Here is an 18,092-nt window from a genome sequence, read left to right as displayed (position 1 = left end):
CTACATTCCTAACATACACACTCTGGATCCCTTATACATACACTAAATTAATTGTAAACAAACACATACTTCACCACTAAACACACACTCTCTACAACCCCTACAAACACTACATCACCTATATACACACACACACACACTATAGCCTGTATGCACACACTTGCTACATTCCCCTATACACACATTCTCTACAGCCCCTAGCCACATATGCATTACATTACACCACAAACACAACACGACTAAAACCGACCTTATTACACAATACCACACCACAATCAGCTCACTCTACACACACGCAATACCACAAGCAGGCTCTAAACACATGGACAATACTCTTTCCTGGCCCTTTTGTCTCCTGGTATCCATTAATAGAGACACCAGAGACAAGTTGCAAGGAAACACAGTGCAAGCATGTTATTAAATTTGCTTGCACTGTGCAGAACAAATACAGGGCTTTTTTCTCATGCTAGAGCTCTTTAGTAGAGCTCTGCCCTGGAAGAGCATTGACCCAACGCTCACTTTGAGAGGGGGCGTGTTTGTCATTGGTGATGACGAAACACTTCCTCTCTGCCCCGCCCCCTTAGTGGGCCGCTGTGCTAAAAAAATGCCCAGGCCGAATTTTTCTCCCAGTCCGGCCCTGACGTCCAGCGACGCTCTAGCACAGTGCTAGAAACCAGGAAGTGCCCTCTAGTGGCTGTCTAGTAGACAGCCACTAGAGGTGGAGTTAACCCTGCAAGGTAATTATTGCAGTTTATAAAAACTGCAATAATTACACTTGCAGGGTTAAGAGTAGTGGGAGTTGGCACCCAGACCACTCCAATGGGCAGAAGTGGTCTGGGTGCCCGGAGTGTCCCTTTAATTTCAATCTTTGTTTAGCAGATAACTCCTCTATTTGCTATCCTTTGTGGGATTGCCATATTTAAGGACACCAAATAAGGTGCTATCTGCTAAACAGCACCCTCATTTGGTATCTTTAAATATGGAAATCTGACATACGGGCACCAATTCAGGGAATGATGTACTAAACAGCTTAAGGATTAAAAAAACGCCATTTTCTTATTTTTAGTTGTTTAGTAGATAAATCCCTTATTTGTTATCCTTATGTGGGATTGCAATATTTAAGGACACACACAGTCACTCACACACCCACAATCACAGGCAGACAGGCAAACAGTCACACATACACACAACACAATCACAGACAGTCACACATACACACAATCAGAGGCAGACAGTCACACACACACACATACACCCACAATTACAGGCAGACAGTCAAACACACAATCACAGGCAGACAGTCACACACACACACACACACACACAGGCAGACAATCACACAGTCAAAGACAGTCACAATCACAGTTACACACAGCACACACTCTCTCACTTACAGCAAGTTTGGGCTGGAGGAGGAATGGATTCAGTCCCTGCTGTGTTGTAGTTGTGGAAGCAGGAACTCCTTCCTGCTTCCCCTCTGTGTGCAGCAGTATGAGGCTGCAATTTTATGGCAAGACAGGAGGCTTATATTTGCTTATCTTTCTTTACTGTAACTCCCAGCAGCAAATAAACAGTTAACAGCAGTGTAAAAAAGTTTAACCAATCAGAATGCATTACAGTAATATAAACTGTCATCAGGCTCCTCCCAATTCCTCTTTCTTTACTGCTTAGCCTCCCAGGTGAGTCTATTCTAATTATACTCCTATTAATGCTCTATTTTAGCTGACTAATATATATTGTATATTATTATAATATTTTTATATATTTCTCATACAGTTTTCCCTATCTGTTTCTGTTCAACCACTTAGTTTCCTCACACACTATGTGTGTTGCCCTGGCGTCTCCATAGAGACGCGTGCCGCCCTTTCTTTTTTTTCATGCCGCGGCCATTTCTTCAGTTTTTTCACGGGCTTCCTCCCAGCGCCATCTTGTGGCAAGCTTATGCGCGGCGGTTCCCTCGCATTTCTGCTCCCACTGCAGAACGCGACCCAGCCGTTCGGTAAGTACATTTTTACCTCTTAAAGCCCCAGACCCTTTAGTTTAAAAAATTAAAGATACATACTCAAAATTTCCATTTTTTCCTTGACAGATTTCGGCATAACTACCAGCTTACACAAATCCTTGCTTAATTCTGAGGGTGACCCCCTCCAGCCTTTATTCTGAGGGTGACCCCCTCTAGCCTCTCCTTCAAGGGTGACCCCCTTTGCTGCCTCTATACAGGGTAATCCCCATATGATAACACAGGCACATACCTGTTATTTGATCTTGGACACTATATTGTCCTTCTCTCTCTGGGTGAACCCCACTGATAAATTGTGGATGAACCCCACTGTTATAGGACAATTGCTCTCAGTCTAAGTCCACCGCCTCATTGTAATTAGTTTGTCTACACAAAAACAAACAACAAAAAAAAAAAACTATATATATATTGTAAATATAATAATTAATCTCTTTTGTGATGACCCCACTGTTACTGACATTATGTCGGATGTGCCAGAACCAGCAGTTTCTGCCGAACTTAAGGCTTGGCTATTCAATGCCATTACTGAATCTATACCTAAAGCTTTAGCGGCTTTCCGCGAGCAGACAATCCCAGCCCCTACGGCGACCATTACCCAACTCCCAGACTCCAAGGATTCTCACGCTTCAGAGCATGAAGGAGCCCCTCGCAAACGCCCTTGGAAGGGCGATAGCGCCACCGCCGGTAAAGGCAAAGCGCCTGCTAAACACCCTAAAGTGCCCTATTCTAAACCCAAACATACCACCTCCCAACATGATTTTGACGCATTTGAGGGTTCAACCTCTAATTATAATCTCCAAGTATTAGACGAATACTACGCAGAACACTTGGATACTGAGGCTCCACCTCATAAGACATTCCGAGACCTTTACCCTTCCGATTCTGCAACTAATGACCCCCCGCTCATACCTCTAGAGGAACTCCAATCGGAGTCTGATCTCACGGATACCTTATTTGACACCTCTGGCCGCCCTTTATTTGACCCCAGATGCATCAGGCACCCTAGATCGGCCGAATGGACGCCCCCGGACCACATTGCCAAATACTGTAGAATGTGGCTCCGTCGGCCTTTAGAAAAAGAGGTAAGAGACAAATTAAGGGCAGAATGCCCACGCCCCACTATCCCAGACAAGGTGGCCAATACACCCGAATTCGACCCTTTCCTTGTGACCTTTCTAACCAAGTCAGGGAAAGACCCCCGTAAGGGTCTAGAACAGGGTCTGAAAGCCACTCAAGACAAGTTGATGGATGTGGCGGGCCCGCTCATACAAATCTTCATTATTGCAGACAAGGCTTTATCAGGTGGCACATTTGATGCACATATGGTGCGAGAGTGGGCACAAAGGGCCTTATGCCTTTTAGGCAATGCCAATGTGGCAATATCAACTGAACGGCGGAAGGCCGTCCTTTATAAAATCGATGCCAAGCTTGCCGAATTGGGCACTAAAGAACTGTGTCCAGAGGCTCAAGGCATGTTATTTGGAGGCAAGTTCATAAAATAACTAAGTAAGCACGTCTCTGTTTTTACTACGCTGACAAAGGCACAATCTGTCAGGGTACCTGTGGTCTCTACCTCCGAAAGAGGTAGAGACTTAGCTGTTCCTCCATCCAGACGGTCTGATGGCTCCCTTCCCCGCGGTCTATCCGGTCATGCTAGGCCGGCCGCGAGGGAGTGACTGCCTTTTACAGCATCTAGGCAGGAAGTAGTTATCAGGACACTCCCCCGGAACAACCTGTCAGTCAATTGCTGCAGGACCAATCAGGACGCCTCGGAGGCGTGGTTACTGCTCTGAACAGGGTATTTAACAGAGCTTCTTTCATTAGCTCATTGCCCTGTCGTGGTTCTAGCTTGTTCTAGTCACTCAGTGCTTGTGTATTCTATTATCCCTTTTGGTTTTGACCCGGCTTGTTTACCTTACTCTGCTTATCTCTGTTACCCTTGATTCGGCTTGTCTCGCGCTTACCTGTCTTCTGTTACCCTCGACCTCGGCTTGTCTTTGACCATTCTATACTGTACTACTTACGTTAGTCCGGCCATTCTAAGGTCCGGTATACGTATCTGGCTACTGTTTGTACTCTGCGTGTTGGATCCCTGTCCCGATCCTGACATTACGACAGGGCCAATGGATCCTGCAAGTACAAACAGTCAGCTGGCTGCTCCTGATCCTAGGTTTGAAGCCATGGATCACAGAATGGATCAGATGGCGCTTGCGCTACAGGCTCTATTAGCTTGTGCCAATAACCCACCAGAGGAGATACGTAATACCCCTGTTTCTCCTGTCGGTTCAGGTCTAGAGGTAGCCACAGTGGGTGCTTCTTCTCGCATTACCCCCCCAGTACGCTATGGTGGGGCTCCTGAGAAGTGTCGTGGTTTTTTAAACCAAATTAGTATCCACTTTGAATTGCAACCTCGCTCTTATCCTACAGATAGGGCAAAAGTAGGATTTATTATCACCCTACTCATAGAGAAAGCTCTGAGATGGGCCAACCCACTATGGGAGAACGATAACCCATTAGTTTATAACTATAACGCATTTGTAGCTGCTTTTAGAAGAACATTTGACCCTCCAGGTAGAAAGGTTAATGCAGCCAGATTACTGTTGCGCCTGAGACAGGAGAACCGAACACTGGTGGATTATGCACTAGAGTTCAGGTCTCTGGCGGCAGAAATCAAGTGGAATGAGCAGGCGTATATGGATGTATTTTTGAATGGCCTGTCTGATGTAATCCTTGATGAGGTTGCTACCAGAGAACTCCCTGAGAATTTAGAGGATTTAATTTCGTTCATCTCTCGTATAGATGAACGTCTAAGAGAGAGACAGAACACTCGAGAGAGGAACCAGAGACCTTCTTTTAGGTTAGCTCCCGCTTTTCCAAGTCCTGACTCCACGATATCTTTGTTTACTGAACCTATGCAGATAGGGTATACCCGCCTCTCTGAGGAGGAAAGACAGCACAGGAGAAGAGAGGGTTTGTGTATGTATTGTGGAGCCAAGGGTCATTTACTCTCGAACTGTTCTAACCGCCCGGGAAACGCTCACACCTAAGTCTCTCTAGAGGACAGGCCTTGGGTGTTTCTATTTTGTCCTCTACTCCTAATTATAAAGATCACAGGCTTCTGCTACCAGTTTCCTTAACTTGGGGGAAGGAAGTAGTAAGGGCTATGGCATTGATAGATTCCGGTGCTGCTGAGAATTTTATCGACCAAGCCTTTGCTAGTAAGAACAATTTCCCATCCCAGCTAACGGAGACACCTTTGGCCGTTGAGGCCATAGATGGTAGACCACTACTAGACCCTGTTATCTTTCGTGAGACCATACCCATTGAGTTAAATGTTGGTATCCTACACGTGGAGAATTTATCTCTTATGCTCATTTCGTCTCCTTCCGTTCCCATAGTTCTGGGGTACCCATGGTTGAAAAAACATAACCCTATTGTCGATTGGGAGTTAGGAGAGATACTCTCGTGGGGCCAGGGCTGCCAGGATCGGTGTTTGTGCAAGGTTTCTCCATTAGCTAATATTAACATACCGGAGAATCCTACTCAGTCCACAGAAAGACAAATACCAGACCTTTACCTAGACTTAAGGGCAGTGTTTGACAAGAAGAATGCCGATTCTTTGCCTCCACACAGGTCATTTGACTGTAAGATTAAGCTTCTACCCGGCACTATGCCTCCGAGGGGCCATGTATATCCTTTGTCTGTTCAGGAAAACTCGGTTCTAGAGGAGTATATTCGGGAGAATTTAGAAAAGGGATTCATCAGGAGGTCTTCTTCTCCGGCCGGGGCTGGGTTCTTTTTCATTAAGAAGAAGGATGGCACGCTGAGACCTTGTATCGATTACCGAGGCTTGAATAAAATAACTGTCAGAAATGCCTATCCTATCCCACTGATTACCGAGTTATTTGATCGTCTTAAGGGCTCCAAAATCTTCACCAAGTTAGATCTCAGAGGGGCTTACAATTTGGTGAGAATCCAGCAAGGTCACGAATGGATGACGGCATTCAATACCCGGTATGGCCATTACGAATACACTGTTATGCCATTTGGACTATGCAATGCTCCTGCAGTATTTCAAGATTTGATTAATGAGGTACTTAGGGAGTTTCAGCACGATTGTGTTATTGTTTACCTGGACGACATACTAATACACTCTAAGGAGATTGAGACTCACCATAGACAGGTCAGAAAGGTATTACACAAGCTGCTGCAACATGGTCTATATTGCAAATTGGAGAAGTGCAGTTTTGATCAGTCTCAGGTAGACTTTCTTGGATACGTGATTTCTGGGGAAGGTTTTAAAATGGATCCTGTAAAACTCCAATCTATTTTAGACTGGCCCTTGCCCAAAGGACTCAAGGCTATCCAAAGGTTTATTGGTTTTTCCAACTACTATAGGCGCTTCATTAAAGGATACTCCTCTATCATTGCGCCTATTACCAATATGACCAAACAAGGGGCTGATACTAAGTTCTGGTCTAAGGAAGCTCTCGGTTCAAGACTCTCAAGGAACTTTTTGCCTCGGCTCCCATTCTAGTCCATCCTGATACGACTCTGCCTTTCTTGCTCGGGGTCGATGCCTCTGAGACAGCAGTTGGGGCTGTTCTGTCTCAAAGGTTAGGGGTGGATAAACCGTTACACCCAGGCCCGGACTGGCCATCGGGCACACCGGGCAAATGCCCGGTGGGCCGCGGTGGCCATGGGCCGAGGCCGGCAGGGGAAGGTCCCAGGATCTCCCCTGCCGGTCTATGCAGGGCCGGCACTATCCGAGCGCCGGCCCCGCTGTTTACAATGAAGGGCCGGTGAGGAGATCATAGATCTCCCTCACCGGCCCCCGTGGAGAGACCTGCGGCTGGGGAGGGAGGTAGAGGACCCGGCGGAGCTCTATCTTGCAGCTCCGCCGGGTTCCTCTCGCGAGATCCGGCGCGTTGCCATGGCAACGACCGGATCTCGCGAGAGTGAACTCTAGCCCTCAGGCTAGAGTTCACTCACCACTGGACCACCAGGGATGGTGTCGGAGTGCCGGTCCCCCCCACCCACTCACCAGCATGCCGGTCCCCCCCTCCCAGGCTAAAGGTAAGAAGGGAGGGGGGGACATAATGCATACTTTTTTATTTATTTTACCCCCCCAACACTCAATCCCTTCTAACATTCACACACAGCACACACATCACTATCACACACAGCACTCTCACTCCCATCACACACAGCACTCCACTCCCATCACACACAGCACTCTCACTCCCATCACAGCACTTTCACACACAGCACTCACTCCCATCACACACAGCACTCTCACTCCCATCACACACAGCACTCTCACTCCCATCACACACAGCACTCTCACTCCCATCACACACAGCACTCTCACACCCATCACAGCACTTTCACACACAGCACTCTCACACCCATCACTCTCACACCCATCACACACAGCACTCTCACACCCATCACAGCACTTTCACACACAACACTCTCACACCCATCACAGCACTTTCACACACAGCACTCTCACACCCATCACACACAGAACTCTCACACACATCACACTCAGCACTCACACACATCATCCACAGCACTATCACACTCATCACATTTAGGACTCACACACACATCACACTCAGCACTATCACAAAACACATCATACACAGCACTCTCACACACATCACACTCAGCACTCTCGCACATCATCCACAGCACTATCACACTCGGCACTCTCACACACAGCACTCTCACACACATCACCCTCAGCACTCACACACATCATCCACAGCACTATCACACTCAGCACTCTCACACACATCACCCTTAGGACTCACACACATCATCCACAGCACTATCACACTCAGCACTCTCACACACATCACACTCAGGACTCACACACATCACACTCAGCACTATCACAAAACACATCACACACAGCACCCTCACACACATCACACACAGCATCCATCATACACACATACTGCACCCCTCACATACACACCGAACCTCCCCAACACACACATACACAATACTTCCAAATATATATATATATATATATATATATATATATAATATATATATATACACACACGCACACACACGCACACACACACTACATTCCTGACATACACACTCTGGATACCCTATACACACACTAGATTCCTTGTAAGCAAACACATACTACACCCCTAAACACACACTCTCTACAAACACTACATCACATATACACACACACACACACACACTATAGCCTGTATGCACACACTTGCTACATCCCCTATACACACATTCTTTACAGACCCTAGCCACATATGCATTACATTACACCACAAACACAACACGACTAAAACCGACCTTATTACACAATACCACACCACAATCAGCTCACTCTATACACACACACACACACAATCCCACAAGCAGGCTCCAAACACAGCACGATACTCTTTCCTGGCATTTTTGTCTCCTGGTATCCATTTATAGAGACACCAGAGACAAGTTGCAAGGAAACACAGTGCAAGCATGTTATTAAATTTGCTTGCACTGTGCAGAACAAATACAGGGCTTTTTTCTCATGCTAGAGCTCTTTAGCAGAGCTCTGCGCATGGTCTGCCCTGGCCTGCACCGCCCCTTCTTAGTGGGCCGCTGTGATAAAAAAATGCCCGGGCCGAATTTTTATCCCAGTCCGGCCCTGGTTACACCCTTGTGGTTTCTTCTCTAAGAAATTTTCTGGGCCTGAGAGCAGATATGACATCGGGGAGAGGGAACTGTTAGCAGTCATTAAAGCCTTAAAGGAGTGGAGACATTTGTTGGAGGGGACCCTACACCCTATTACGATTTTGACGGACCACAAAAACTTGTCCTATATTGGGGAGGCTAAGCGCTTATCCTCTAGACAAGCTCGTTGGTCCTTATTCCTGACTCACTTCAATTATGTACTGACTTACAGACCTGGTTCTAAAAACTCTAAAGCCGATGCATTGTCTCGCCAATATGAACCTTCTACTGTACCTGAACCAGTTCTTTCTTCTATAGTTCCGAAATGCAATATCATTGCTAATACGAATCTCAGGATTCATTCTCCATTACTGGCCGAGATCATTAAGTTGCAACATCTAGCACCTAAACAGACTCCTGCGGGCCGTCATTTCGTTCCTCCTGCTCTTCAACTGGAACTTTTACAGTGTTTACATAATAGCAAGATGGCGGGACATCCTGGTATTCGCAAAACTTACGCGTTGATCTCTAAGGACTTCTGGTGGCCTGCTTTATGGAGGGATATTGAGGAGTTCATCGCTGCATGTGAAGTTTGTACTAAAACCAAACAACCCCATGCGCTTCCATGTGGATTCCTGCACCCCTTGGAGGTTCCAGAGAAACCATGGTCCTGTTTGGCCATGGACTTTATTGTCGATCTACCTATCTCTAAAAGACAGACTGTTATCCTCACCGTGGTTGACAGGTTTACTAAGATGGCACACTTCATTCCCTTGCCTAAACTCCCGTCTTCTCCCGAATTGGCAGAGATATTCGCTAAGGAGATTTTTCGCCTACATGGGATACCCTCTCAAATTGTATCGGACAGAGGCTCCCAATTTGTTTCCCGCTTTTGGAGGTCCTTCTGCTCTCAACTTGGTATTAAATTAAACTTTTCTTCTGCCTATCATCCTCAGTCTAACGGAGCTGCTGAACGTACCAACCAGAAAATTGAACAATATTTACGATGCTTTGTTTCTGAACACCAGGATGATTGGGTCGGTTTGATTCCTTGGGCGGAGTTTGCACACAACAATCTCGTTTGCGATTCTACTCATTCAAGCCCCTTCTTCATGAATTATGGTTTTCATCCGTCTATTCTTCCTTCGGATTCTCCTTCCCAGGGGGTGCCGTCGGTTGATGTTCATGTTGCCAATTTGAGGAAGTTGTGGGATCAAACTCGACAAATCCTTGTGCACAACTCTATGTTGGTCAAGAAACACGCTGATAAACGTAGAAGGGCGGCTCCGGTCTTTGTTCCAGGTGATAGGGTATGGCTGAGCACGAGGAACATCCGTTTAAAAGTGCCCTCCATGAAGTCCGCTCCTCGTTATATTGGACCCTACAGGGTGCTGACCTGTATCAATCCAGTTGCGTATCGTTTAGCTCTTCCTAATACCTTACGCATCCCGAACTCGTTTCACATTTCATTGCTGAAACCACTCATTTTCCTCCACAATAGCCCCTCCTCGCTCCGTTCAGGTGGAGGGTCAGGAGGAGTATGAGGTTAACTCTATTATTGATTCTCGAATCTCCCGGGGGAGAGTACAATATCTGGTTGATTGGAAGGGATATGGTCCTGAGGAGAGGAGTTGGGTACCTCAGGAGGATGTTCATGCTCCCCGTCTCCGCATCTCGTCCCGGTTCATTCCGCCCGGTGGGCGTATCTGAGAGGGGGGGTACTATCAGGGTACCTGTGGTCTCTACCTCTGAAAGAGGTAGAGACTTAGCTGTTCCTCCATCCAGACGGTCTGATGGCTCCCTTCCCCGCGGTCTATCCGGTCATGCTAGGCCGGCCGCGAGGGAGTGACTGCATCTAGGCAGGAAGTAGTCATCAGGACACTCCCCCGGAACAACCTGTCAGTCAATTGCTGCAGGACCAATCAGGACGCCTCGGAGGCGTGGTTACTGCTCTGAACAGGGTATTTAACAGAGCTTCTTTCATTAGCTCATTGCCCTGTCGTGGTTCCAGCTTGTTCTAGTCACTCAGTGCTTGTGTATTCTATTATCCCTTTTGGTTTTGACCCGGCTTGTTTACCTTACTCTGCTTATCTCTGTTACCCTTGATTCGGCTTGTCTCTCGCTTACCTGTCTTCTGTTACCCTCGACCTCGGCTTGTCTTTGACCATTCTATACTGTACTACTTACGTTAGTCCGGCCATTCTAAGGTCCGGTATACGTATCTGGCTACTGTTTGTACTCTGCGTGTTGGATCCCTGTCCCAATCCTGACACAATCCTCCATTCGCAAGGTATTTCGCACTCAGCGTTTTTCCGGAAGAGCTGGTCGCTATAGAGGCCGAGCGACTGGCAGAGCCGCCTTCACAGGCTACAGGCCTCGACCTTCAGACACCTGGAACTCGGGCAATACCAATTCCAACACAGGCAATTTTTCCCTCTCGTCGAGCTATCCGAGGACGTGGATCCGCTTCCCTCCGCGGTCGCACTGCTACAGGTAATGGACCTTCCTTATTCTCATATTCCTATTGCAGGCCAGTTAACCCTTTTTTCCCAACAGTGGTCTCAACTCACTCAGGATCCTTGGATCCTTCAGACGGTGTCCGGGTTCCACCTGGATTTTTCAGTCGAACCAATACAAAATTCTCCTCCTACCCCAATCAAAATGTCACTGTTAGACGAGTCGACTCTACGGAGCGAACTCGACGATCTATTCACCAAAGGTGCGATCAAACGAGTTGTTGGCCCACAGATCTTCATAAGCAACATGTTTCTAGTAAAGAAAAAATCAGGAGGTCTACGACTTGTCATCAACCTGAGAGATCTGAACAGGTTCATCATATACCGTCACTTCAAAATGGAAAGGAACCATTTATTGAGAGACCTACTCTCCGAGGGAGATTGGTTCTCTCGCTTCGATCTAAAGGATGCATACCTCACGGTGCCGGTAACACCAGCACACCACTGCCTCCTTCAGTTTCGTTGGGAACAAGCACTATGGCAGTTCACCTGCCTCCCCTTTGGCCTATCTTCTGCACCCTGGTGCTTTACCAAACCAGTGATGGCCTTACTGCGCTCCCAAGGAATCCGCTCCATAATCTATCTGGATGATATCCTCCTCATGGCACAGGACCAAGAAACTCTCCACCTTCATACAAGCATGACCTCCGCCCTATTGCAGAATCTTGGCTTCGTGATCAATCACCAGAAATCATCTCTAACACCGTCCCAGACGATACAATTCCTGGGATTCCAGATAGACTCTGTTCAAGCAGTCCTTCAACTTCTGGCATCCAAAATCAAATCCATAAAAAGAGACATTCGGAGGTTACTGATATCACCACACCTCCGCCTACGAGATCTAGCCCGCACCATCAGCATGCTCTCCGCCTCAGTACAGGCTATATTCAGTGCCCCACTGCACTACCGGGCACTGCAACGACTGAAGACCCAATACTTACATCAGTCGACGTCCTACGACCAACAGATCACACTCACGGACGAGGTCCGGCTCGAACTCCATTGGTGGCTACAACATATGGACGCTTGGAATGGAAGAGCCATTTTCGGATCCCAACCAGACTTCATCCTGGAATCGGATGCGAGTCTGCTCGGATGGGGCGCAACCAGCTCGGAAAGCTCTACAGGAGGACTCTGGTCCCACTCGGAACGTGCACTTCATATCAACTGCCTCAAACTGATTGCAGGCTCATTCGCAATCCGCAGTTTCGCCAAAGATGTCTACAACTGTTCCGTGGTGCTGAAGATGGACAACGTGTCCGCAGTCCGCTACGTGAATCATCTAGGAGGTTCCAAATCGAAGATGCTCTCAGATCTGACCAAAGAATTATATCAGTTCTGCCTAGACAGGAATATCTCCCTGCGAGCGGAATATCTACCGGGATCAGACAACCTCGTCGCAGACTGGTTCTCCCGCCACTGGAGGGACTCAGGCGATTGGCAACTGAATCCACAAATATTTCACCGTCTCCAGGTCTGCCGGGGACCATTCAACCTGGACCTCTTTGCATCTCGCCTCAACAGGCAGACGGACGCTTTTTACAGCTGGTTGCCAGACCCAGCGTGCCTTGCAGTCGATGCCTTCCTACAGGCGTGGCCGATGTCCGGGGCATATGCGTTCCCTCCATTCTCCATGATTCCACGCACACTACAGCATCTCAAAACTCAGGGTGTCAAGATAACACTAGTGACCCCGCAATGGCTCGCCCAACCATGGTATCCTTACCTCCTGGAAATGTCAGTGGACTTCCCCCTGCTGCTACCCAACACCTGCGACCTCCTCAGAGACCCGACAGGCAACTTTCACCCATTGGCGATCCAGGATCATCTCCAACTAGTGGCTTGAACCGTTTCAGAGGATCTTGGAATGTCTCAGGCCTTTCGACAACTGCTCAGGGATTCATGGGATCCTTTGGGATTCATGGGCCCCGGGAACCAGACGTTCTTACATCTCTGCATGGCGCCTATGGAGTTGCTGGTGCTTGGAAAGGGACCTTGATCCCTTTTCAACATCTATAATTAATATTATCAATTTCCTGTCGTCTCTGTTTGACCAGGGTAAATCCTACCGGACCATTAACGTGTTTCGGTCTGCTATTTCTGCAGCGCACGTTCCTATCGAAGGTTCTGCAGTAGGCAAGCACCCGTCTGTCTGTAGACTCTTGCGGGGCATCCGCATCGCTAGACCCCCGAATCCCAAATATAATCAATTCTGGGACGTGGCCATCATGCTCACGTTCTTGTAAGCTTGGCCGGACAACAAGGCGCTCTCCCTACGCCAATTGTCAGCCAAATTAGCTCTCCTCCTTTGCTTGGTCTCCTTCCGAAGAGTTTCCGACATCAGGGCTTTCGACTTTCATGCCCTCGATTTCACACCGGAGGGGGTACACTTTCATATCACTAGACGCACCAAGACCAACTCATCTACTGTGAGCTACCCTTACTTCTCGGAGAAACCCCTCCTCTGCGTAGCCCGGTGCATAAGACACGATATCGCTCGCACTACCCCTCTCAGAGCACCTACTGGGCACCTCTCGTGCCCTACCATTGCACGTTGGATTAAATGGCTCCTAGCCCTGGCTGGCATTGATGCATCTTTCGGAGCTCACTCGGTTAGAGGCGCAGCCGCCTCCTCGGCACTCATAGCCGGAGGTTCCTTAGCGGAAATTCTATCCTCCGCTGATTGGTCTAGAGAATCCACCTTCCGTACCTTTTATTTTAGACATTCTCCACACGTTTCTCTGTCCTTGCTATCTGTGCGTTAAAATAGCAAATATGAAGCCTCCTGTCTTGCCATAAAATTTGGGATTATTCTAACTCCTAGTGACCGAATAATCTAAATTTTATTAAAGACAGGAGGCGAATATTTTCCCACCCTGGATTCCTTTTACCCACCCTTCTAGGTAAGTATCCTGTACTATCTCCAGTTCTAACTATAACTACATCCTCTCCTTTCTCTAGCCTATACTCATTAGGTCGTTATTATATGCTAAACCCGCTTTCAATTGTACATTGGTTCATTATATTCTAGGTGTGTCACTTACTCTAGATACCACTCAGTTAATTATCATAAGTTAGAGCTTGCACTTAAATTGGAAGTCAGTTCACTGCATTTATTTGGTTTTCTCTTGCCAAAGAGACCATACTTTCACAATGTTTCTCCTTCCTCCTAGTGTGAAGATCACTTGCCTTCTGTCTCAAATCTACCTGCAGGTTGATCACTACCTTCATCCTACCGGATGCCTACACCGTTACCTGTTCATCGTTTCAATGGTTCTACATTTAAATGGTTGACTCTACGACTGTTCGGCTACATCAAGAAAGAGGAATTGGGAGGAGCCTGATGACAGTTTATATTACGGTAATGCATTCTGATTGGTTAAACTTTTTTACACTGCTGTTAACTGTTTCTTTGCTGCTGGGAGTTACAGTAAAGAAAGATAAGCAAATATTCGCCTCCTGTCTTTAATAAAATTTAGATTATTCGGTCACTAGGAGTTAGAATAATCCCGAATTAGCTCTGCCCCCACATCCGGCATGGCTCTGCCCCCACAGCCGATCTGCCTCCGCCCCCAAATCTCCGTGCAGGTCTCCTGCTCCTGCTCCCAGCCCCTGCGTGTGAGCTGTGTCGGCTGCCCGGCGCCCCTGCTGCTATGGCACCTGGTGCAGCCACACAGCTCACTGAACTCCAAGCCTGACCAGCCCTAGTGGCACCACCTTACCTGATGGCACCCGGGGCAGACCGCCCCCCCATGCCCCCCTTAGTACGCCACTGACTCTACCTGAGTAAAATGCTCTCCTCGGCTGTTCCCACCTCCTATAACCTCTGATGCAGTACCAGCACTTTATTTAGTCTACCTCAATACAAAAAGAAAGTGGCCCGATCCTCCTCCTCCTACAGAACGCCGCAATTGTGGAACAACCTCCCGCACACTTTAAAATCTTGCCCAAACCTAAAGTCCTTTAAGAGGTCCCTCTCTACATACCTCAAAACAGAATGCACGTGTCATGGTTGATTAAATATTTCCTACCTGTTCTATGTTACATTTTTTAGATATTGTGTATTAATATTGTTTTTGTATTTTATTGTACCATAATGTATCAATGCAATGTTTTTTGGACCCAGGACATACTTGAAAACGAGAGAAATCTTCATGTATCTTTCCTGGTAAAATATTTTATAAATAAGTAAATAAATATATGAGGGGGAAGAGAGCTGCTATTAAAGCCTGTGCAATAAATCTAAGAAGAAGATTGTTTTGTCTCTGCCATTTTTATCCCAGGAGGGATTGTTATTGGGAACTGTTATAGTTAGAGCAGACTTTTCTGCTCTACTCTTGTGAGTGTACACTTTTATATATTTCAACTTTACTTTCTGTGTTATAGATTTACACTATTATTGTTTTTTTCCCTCCTTACTATGTTACATGGAGAGGATCTACATATGCATTTATAAGTGAGTGCTTTGTGTATTTTATCACAGTTGTACACATATGTGCACAATATATGTGTTAAGAAAATGTATGCACTATATATATATATATATATATATATATATATATATATATACATATCAGTTTGCACAATATAGCAATTGTTGCACTTTAACCCCTGAAGGACCAAACTTCTGGAATAAAAGGGAATCATGACATGTCACACATGTCATGTGTCCTTAAGGGGTTAAATACATTTGTCTTAAAGGCACAGCGCACCTATATTTTTTGTATTTTCTGTGTGTTGGTATGAGCTATAACACTGTTTAAGGTGCTGCTTCTTTTTTTTTTTTAATCCCTTAAGGACACATGACATGTGTGACATGTCATGATTCCCTTTTATTCCAGACGTTTAGTCCTTAAGGGGTTAAAGATTTTTGGGTTTAAATTATCTAAAAGACAAATAGTATTAGCGCCTATATTCTCAATTGTTCCTTTTTATTCTAGTATATACATCACATATGTTGTGAAACCATTCTTAAACGGTTTGGCTACTTACACTCTGAGGAAGTTGGAGCATTTTTGGCACCTTGTTTTGTTGTAATTATATCTGTTGTGACCTTGGGATAAGCAGCTGTGTCCGGGAGTCTGTGTTTCGTGCTTTTATTGCTGTATGAACTCCATAGGGAAGCACCAGTGGTGCATAAAACCAAAGGGGCAACACTATTCCACTCTATAATCTTCTATGTGTCCATAGATAGGACCAGAGATGGCTTTGCAGTGTCCCCCACTCTCTAAAATGTCATAAATCACATTTTCCCCTTTTTATTTTTACTTACTTTTTTTTTTCCTTTCAAATAATTGATGATCCAGAATAAATGCCACCTGAGCTGGTTGTATTAAGATCCTAAGTATTTATAAACTGACTTGGTGTGTAGTTCCTCGTGAAGATAGCCTCTTCCCATCACCAGGATATTATCCATTTTGTCAGCTTTTTTTAAAATTGTATTTTATTATAAAGTATTTGGTTCAAAACTACATTGTTTTAAAGAAGGTAATGAGATTCGGCTGTACATACCGTATATACTCGAGTATAAGCCGACCCGAATATAAGCCGAGGCCCCTAATTTTATCCCAAAAAACTGGGAAAACTTATTGACTCGAGTATAAGACTAGGGTGGGAAATGCAGCAGCTACTGGTAAATTTCTAAATAAAATTAGATCCTAAAAACAATATATTAATTGAATATTTATTTACAGTGTGTGTATAATGAATGCAGTGTGTGCGTATGTGTGTGTGTATGAGTGCAGCGTGTGTGTATGAGTGCAGCGTGTGTGTATGAGTGCAGTGTGTGTATGAGTGCAGTGTGTGTATGAGTGCAGCGTGTGTGTATGAGTGCAGTGTGTGTATGAGTGCAGTGTGTGTATGAGTGCAGTGTGTGTGTGCATGAATGCAGTGTGTGTGTGTATGAATGCAGTGTGTGAATGCAGTGTGTGCAGGGCCGGTGCAAGGATATTTGCCGCCGTAGGCAAAAAACATTTTGCCGCCCCCTCCCCCCCCCATATGTCCTGACTTCCCCTCCTCCTCCCTCAGTGGTCCTTACCTCCCCACCCCCGTGTTCCTTCACCCCCCCCAGTGGTCCTGACTCACCCCTCCCCTAGTGGTCCTTACCCTCCCCTCCCCTAGTGGTCCTTACTTCCCCCTCCCCTCCCATAGTGGTCCTTATCCCACCCCCTCCCTCCCATAGTGGTCCTTATACCCCCCCTCCCTCCCATAGTGGTCCTTATCCCCCCCTCCCTCCCATAGTGGTCCTTATCCCCCCCTCCCTCCCATAGTGGTCCTTATCCCCCCCCCTCCCTCCCATAGTGGTCCTTATCCCCCCCTCCCTCCCATAGTGGTCCTTATCCCCCCCCTCCCTCCCATAGTGGTCCTTATACCCCCCCTCCCTCCCATAGCGGTCCTTATACCCCCCCCTCCCTCCCATAGTGGTCCTTATCCCACCCCCTCCCTCCCATAGTGGTCCTTATCCCCCCCTCCCTCCCATAGTGGCCCTTATACCCCCCTCCCTCCCATAGTGGTCCTTATCCCCCCCCCTCCCTCCCATAGTGGTCCTTATCCCCCCTCCCTCCCATAGTGGTCCTTATACCCCCCCTCCCTCCCATAGTGGTCCTTATACCCCCCTCCCTCCCATAGTGGTCCTTATCCCCCCCCTCCCTCCCATAGTGGTCCTTATCCCCCCCTCCCTCCCATAGTGGTCCTTATACCCCCCTCCCTCCCATAGTGGTCCTTATACCCCCCCCTCCCATAGTGGTCCTTATACCCCTTTTTTTGTTATTATTAATTTTTTTTTTTTATTCTTATTATTTTTTTATTATTTCTTCTTATTTTATTTATATATTTTTTTTTCGTCCCCCCTCCCT

Source organism: Pelobates fuscus, chromosome 6, assembly GCF_036172605.1.
Source record: "Pelobates fuscus isolate aPelFus1 chromosome 6, aPelFus1.pri, whole genome shotgun sequence".
NCBI lineage: Eukaryota > Metazoa > Chordata > Amphibia > Anura > Pelobatidae > Pelobates > Pelobates fuscus.
Note: the sequence above shows the minus strand (reverse complement) of the source record.